Source organism: Capsicum annuum, chromosome 6 (assembly GCF_002878395.1).
Source record: "Capsicum annuum cultivar UCD-10X-F1 chromosome 6, UCD10Xv1.1, whole genome shotgun sequence".
Lineage (NCBI taxonomy): Eukaryota > Viridiplantae > Streptophyta > Magnoliopsida > Solanales > Solanaceae > Capsicum > Capsicum annuum.
The window spans coordinates 202186642-202193577 of NC_061116.1; the positions used below are offsets into that span (position 1 = coordinate 202186642).

The 6936-nt window shown below is 36.7% G+C and overlaps 1 long non-coding RNA gene across 1 annotated transcript in view; it reads left to right on the top strand.

Moving 5' to 3' along the window:
- The first annotated feature begins 235 nt into the window (after window positions 1–235).
- Window positions 236–6936, top strand: part of LOC124899321 — a 9129-nt gene continuing 2428 nt past the window's right edge. The window contains exon 1 of the long non-coding RNA XR_007056713.1: window positions 236–1273. This is a non-coding gene — a long non-coding RNA (uncharacterized LOC124899321). The remainder of the gene's footprint in view (window positions 1274–6936) is intronic.

The window sequence follows — 6936 nt, forward strand, 5'->3', positions numbered from 1 at the left end:
TAGAACTATTTGCAGCATTAGGTTGGGTACAAAGTCACTGTAATGTACTCAACACAAACACAACGAATTAATAAATTGGAGAAGGAATTTTATTGATAGATGAGTCAACGGTTACAATCAATCAACTAAGAATTTAGCTACTGTAGACACCTAATTTTGTTCCTCCCGAATTTAATTTTACCCATTTTTTAACTTACCTTACCATGAACCCTCAACCATATAATTATCCCCCACAAAAATACAAAATAACCAAAATCCATAACCAATTGAGTCCTATCCTAACAAACCTTATCTCAACAAAATCACACCTCACCACCCTGTTCCTACCCCACCTCGCTACCCTACCCTTACCCATGTTTTTGTCCAACCGAAATACATATACGGCTACAGAATTGAAAAGAAGGGGAAGGGGGGCCCACATGATATTCCTTTTTCGTCTTTCTTTCCAAATGGATAAGGGGGACTTTTTTTGCTTGGGCTATCATCACAAAGAATAAAATATATATACACCATTGCACACAATTTTCATTTTGGGGATGGGGGAGGGAGGGACCCGCAGGGAACACAATATTCTCTCCGTTCTTTATATATATCACACACAGGCCCTCCTCATCAGAGAGTAACAACAATACCCTCACACTGACCTCACCATCACACACCCATATACACTACACACTCTTAATTCTACCGGGATACACACAGAAACGGATAGATAAGAGATGACGTGAGAAAGAGAGAGCTGTTAGAGAGTGAGAAAGAAATCTGTGAGAGAGTGACAGAGATTTATGAGAGAGGGAGAGATTCGCGATTGAAATCGAAAGAGAATGATGGCAAAGCAGTTTTCGGTGAGTGAGAGCTTGAGGAACACGAGTTTGGAGGTTTGATTACTGTTCCGGGGATAGGCTCGCCGGAATAGCGTCTAGCTATCGTAAATTTGTTCAAAACCCAACGAATACGTCTCAACTGATATATCTTTGTCATTTTGGTCATAGCAGAAGTTTATTGGGGTTACAACAACACAAAATTATCAAACAAACCTCGATCTGCTTTTGATTCCGTCCAAACCCGTTGGAATTGGGCCGGATTTCTCTTATTTCTCATGATTTTTTGTTCGAGGTTGTGTGGGTTTGTGAGAATCTAGTCCAGGTCTCTTTGTTTTTGTGATTCTCAGTTTCGAGTTGGATGAGTTCATTTGTTTGAGGTTCGGTTCGAGGTTTCTGGGCGTGGATTCTCTTTATTCGAATAACATTGAATTTGAAAGCTACGAATCAAGGTCCAATTCTATTATCTCTCTTTATATTTCATTATTTAATGTATTTTGGTGCGTTGGATTGAATATTGTATGTTTTGTTTGATCCTTGTTGGTGATGAATGCGTATTTGTTTTGATTCGCGGTTGGTTCCTTTGATTATGATTTGTATGGTGAAATAGCATCTCATTTGATAATTAAAATTGGTTGTTTGGGGCGGAATTAAAATTGATAAAAGTAAATACATATTTGTTTTAATTCATTATTAGCGGTTTAATTTGGAATAAGCATGAATTTTGTTGAAACAGATAGGCAAATGTAGGTTTGGGTAGGCAAATTTAGAACTTGTGTCTGTTTGAATGTTTGAATGTGCGTGGGCCGTACTTGATTCTAATGTATTCATTTAGAGTAGGTGTTTCATGTACATCTTTAAAAGAAAACAACAAAAAAAATATATTTTCCTTTAATAGGTTCAAGTGTCATTTTCGTATGAAATTCAAAAATCGAAAATCCAAAAATATTTTCTTTGGTAATCATAGATTTCATTTTGTACAGGAATCTAAAAAAATTTAAAAGATTTCCCTCACTCTTTATTTAGAGTAAGTATACATCTTTAAAAGAAAACTACATAATGATTTTTCTTTAATAGGTTCAAGTTTCATTTTCATAGGAAATTCAAAATGGAAAACCCAAAAAGATTTTCTTTGGTAATTATAGATTTCATTTTGTATAAAGATTTAAACTTGAAAAATACAAAAATATTTTTGTCAATTCTTTTGACAATTTGTTATTTTCTTCTCTTTGAAGTTTCAAGAAAAAGAATAAAAAAAAGGAGTTTAATTGGCCATTTTGGCAAGACTTCACGAACTATGCATACATGATTCTCCTCTTTCGGGAGTGAGATACGTAGGCACCCTTCTTGGGTTCAGTGATCTTTTCAAAAAAAAGGGGGAGGAGGTGGGGGGGAGGTTTTGAAAAAGTGTTGAACTCAAACACATTTGTTGGTTTTTGTTAAGTCAGTTTAAGGTGGTTGGTTTGTGGCATTCTGGCCGATCCTTCACCTCACACCAAATCCAAAGGGTTAGTTGTGTCCAACAAAGATATAGAGAGTGGCGTTATGGATCAAACAAAAAATCAGGAAAATGAGAGTTTTAAGCAAGAGATTAGGTAGCTAAGACAACAAATGACAGAAATGCATCGAGCTTAGGCCAGTGGGTTGCCTCCTCCTCCATTTCCCTTTATTGATCCTACAAATACCACGAGTTTTTCACCAAAAATCTCAAATTCAGTTTTCTACTATTGTTGATGCACCGCAACATGACTCAGAATTCATTCCAAGCTAAAAGCATCTCAATACTCCCACCACTTTTCCTCTAGCTCCTCAGCATAAGCTTGCTACATTCATAACACCATATGTCTTCTGTGATCTTATTGCTCAATTCTCTACTAAGACGTCTACACTGGCTCGCACAATGGTCGGGCATCCCCATGCAGCTAGTGAACCTATATTAAATACTCTTGGTGATCATTGTTATACTCCTGAGCCTGCTTTTAAGTTAACTGGACCACCAAAATTTCTTAACAAAAAGTTCAGTGAGCCAGAAAAGTTGGAAAAATGGTTGGAAAAATGAAGAGTGCAGAAAGTGCTATGAAAAATTCTCTAGGACCTGCGGGTAAAGAAGATGTTTCATACAAAGACTGGGGCATGCCTTCAAGCGCTAACCTTCCTCCAATCTTTGAGATGTCAAAATTTGAGGAGCAAGATGGGCATGAGGAATCCGTGAAACATTTGGGACAATATTGCAATCAATTAAGGGAACCTGGAGGGAAGAAGAATGAGAAAGATGGCACTGCTATTGTAGTTGGAGAACGGGCACATCCAATAAGACGACGTCGTCGTTTCCGTCAGTATCAAGCCCAAGTTCATACCCAATCTCTCCATAATCACTCCCAAAATCCATTATACCCTGTTTCCCCACCTCCATATCGAGTATATTGCGCACAACCATATGTTCAACTCCCTCTTTACCTACAATGGCGCGCACCAACTCCTCAAAGTCATCCTCTAATTCCCCAAACATACCAAAGCCCTTCTAGGCCCGATGTTCGATCCAAGTTAAACAATGAAATAAGGTAGAAATTGAGGGATAGTTTCACACCAATTGGAGAGTCGTATGCCAGTTTATTTCAGAGATTGGCACAATGAGGCATGATTACTCCTCTCTTTGGGTATACTCATAACCCGCATTCAAGAAGTTTTGATCCTAATGTATGATGTGCATATCATTCTGATGTTCAAGGTCACAGTATTGAAGATTGTCATGCTTTGAAAAGAGAAATTGAAAAGATGATTCAAGACAAATTGATTATGGTGCAGAACATTGAAAGTGAGGATAACTCTAGTCATGCTGATATGCAAACTAGTGGCTAAGATGTCAGGCTGAGAAATTGAGAAGTCACCCTTCTCCCTACTAGGAAGAGGTCTGATAGTTTGTTTTGTTTTATTTTCTATTATCCGAATTATTTCAGGGTTGTAGTTCGGGATCTATCTTGTTTTGTCCATTTGTCATTATTTTCAAACCCTTCTATCTTTTATTTTAATTAAATGAAGTATCCCTTTCTCCTTTGTGTTTTAAATATGTTTTTGTTTATTTTCTTTCCACATTACATTTTATGTTAACTCTAGTGATATGACATGCTAACGGAATTTTCAGTCAGATCTTAAAATCCAGTTTAAGCATGAACCTTGAATCAGAGGGTTAAAGTTAGAAAATAGAGCATCTGAGAAAATAGGTAGAGTGTTGAGACATTTGGGGACAAGTTCAAGCCTTCTTGGAAAATTAAGGCAATTATTTTGAGAATCACAAGAATAAATTGGTCATTAATTGAAAGACATAGCTCAATTAGGTCAAATAATGGCTGCGTGAACAGAAAGAAAATCAGCTCCACGAAAGCATGAATAATTCGATGTGAGGAATGTACAACAAAAGCGGAGTGATATGTTGAACAAAGTGAAAGAGTAGTGACGCATAGACTCAGTTAAAGTTAATGCTTAAAAATGTCACAAATGATCATCATCTCTCACTTTTATATTGCATGATATATACTTGCATTTTTATGGATTGATATGACGAAGGCATTTGATTCTGCTATCCAAATATCGTGTCATCCTTTGTTTACCTAATTTGAGCTTTAGTCCTATTTTATTTCATACCCCTCTTTTGGAATCAAGATAGAGTCAAAAGAAAAGTGTCGAGCAAAACAATAGAGTCAGAAAAAGTTCAAAAAAAAAATAGAAGAAAAAGAAAATATGTCCAAAAAGAAAAAGAAAAAGAAAAGAAAAGTGTCAGGACAAGTAGAGTCAAAAAAATCCAAAGAGAAAAAAGTGTTAATAAAAGAAAAAGAATCAAAAGTCTAAATCATGCAAAATAAGCTGCCAGAACTATGCATGACCTGATTCTCCTCTCTCAGGGGTGAGATAAGTAGGTTGCCCTACTAAGGGCTCAATCCAACCAAATAAACAATTTAGAATTTCGCAGTCAAAAGAAATTGGGGCATGATTTAATCTTCATTGTTTGAGTCGATTCCAAAAGTTGTAAGTCCTACCTCACTTCAAGTGTCTTTTAGGCCTTATGTTATCCTTTTCTTCTAACCTTATCCAAAAGCCAAGATATAACCAAAGAAAGACCTTTAGATCAATCTTTGAGAATGTTAAGACTAAGCATGCAATGAATGTGATGACACATTTTGGGAACTACTTGTCTACTTTAGCAATAAGAATCGGGAGAGAAATAAAAATGAGAGAGTCTTATTAGTGAAAACCCTCACGGGCACCGTAAGATAATGGTAAGCTGAGGGAAATAAAAATGAGAGAGTCTTATCGGTGAAAATCCTCACGTGCACCGTATGATGATGGTAAGCTGAGGGATATAACAATGAGAGAGTCTTATCGATGAAAACTCTCACGGGCACTGTAAGATGATGGTAAGCTGAGGGAGATAACAATGAGAGAGTCTTATCGGTGAAAACCCTCACGGGCCCTATAAGACAACAGTGAGTTGAGACAAATAGAAATAAGAGAGTTTCATTGGTGAAAATCCCTCATGGACACCATAGGGAAATAGTGAGCTGGGAAAAAGAAAATGAGAGAGGCTTGTTGGCAAAAACCATTCAAGGGGTCACTAGCCGAATGAGATCTTAAATGCAATTGGCCTAAGGAAGCAACTCAATTTCGAGGTCATTAACTCAACAACAATTGATAGAAAGTTTTGGATATAAAAATTAGGCAGTTTAATCCGATATGCATGTCATAATTATTAGAGTTGACTATCATTTTCAGATAAACTTTTCTTTCATCTTTTTCAATGGGGACATTCATTGTCGTTTCTTACTTCTCTTTAGTTATATTTTTATTTCGTTGAGTTAGTTATCCAAATAAAACAAAAATTGTTGTCATTTTTCTATTGTCTTTGAGTCAAGTCCATGTCAAAACAAATGAGAAAAGATTTCAAAATTGGCTACCAGCTTCTTCAATTGCACAAAGCAAGACAAAGCGCCAACACATAAAAGAAACAAGATTGCAAGCTAGAACAAGGCATGCAGAAAGTTTTGTCAATAGATAAGTCTGGGAACTCATGCAAATACCAAGGTTCAAAGAGTTTATCTGAGTAGCATGGCGAAGCAGAGATACTGTGTTTGTTTTAGAGTCATTTCCATGATAAAGCAGGGGAAAGTGCCAGCAATCAGAAACAAAATGAAGGGAATGAACACTGGAACAGGTGTCAGGAAGGCCAAGTGCTGCAAACCACCACTAAGTTTGTGACTGAATAATTTTCTTTGTTGAAATAGGGGCAAATTCGCTTTACTTAATTCATCTACCATTTGAAATACACATCCGTGAGATTTCACTTTCTGTCCAGGACCCTCCTAAAAAATGGGATTTTACTTTTTGTTCAGGACCCTCCTAAAAAATAAGATTTTATCTTCTGTTCAGGACCCTCTTGAAGAATGGGATTTTACCTTCTATTCAGGACCTTCCTGAAAAATGGGATTTTACTTTTTGTTCAGGACCCTCCTAAAAAATAAGATTTTATCTTCTGTTCAGGACCCTCCTGAAGAATGGGATTTTACCTTCTATTCAGGACCCTCCTGAAAAATGGGATTTTACTTTATGTTCAGGACCCTTCTGAAAAATGGAATTTTACTTTATGTTTAGGACCCTCCTAAAAATGAGATTTTACCTTCTGTTCAGGACCCTCCTGAAAAATAGGATTTTACTTTCTGTTCAGGACCCTCCTAAAAATTGGAATTTTACTTTATGTTCAGGACCCTCGTGAAAATGGGATTTTACTTTATGTTCAGGACCCTCCTGAAAAATGGGATTTTACCTTCTGTTCAGGACCCTCCTGAAAATGGGATTTTACCTTCTGTTCAGGACCCTCCTGAAAATGGGATTTTACCTTCTGTTCAGGACCTTCCTGAAAAAAAAATGAGATTTTACTTTATGTTCAGGACCCTCTTGAAAAATAAGATTTTACTTTCTGTTTAGGACTCCCCTGAAAAATGGGATTTCACTTTCTGTTCAGGACCCTCCTGAAAAATGGGATTTTACCTTATGTTCAGGACCCTCATGAAAAATGAGATTTTACCTTCTGTTCAGGATCCTCCTGAAAAATGGGATTTTACTT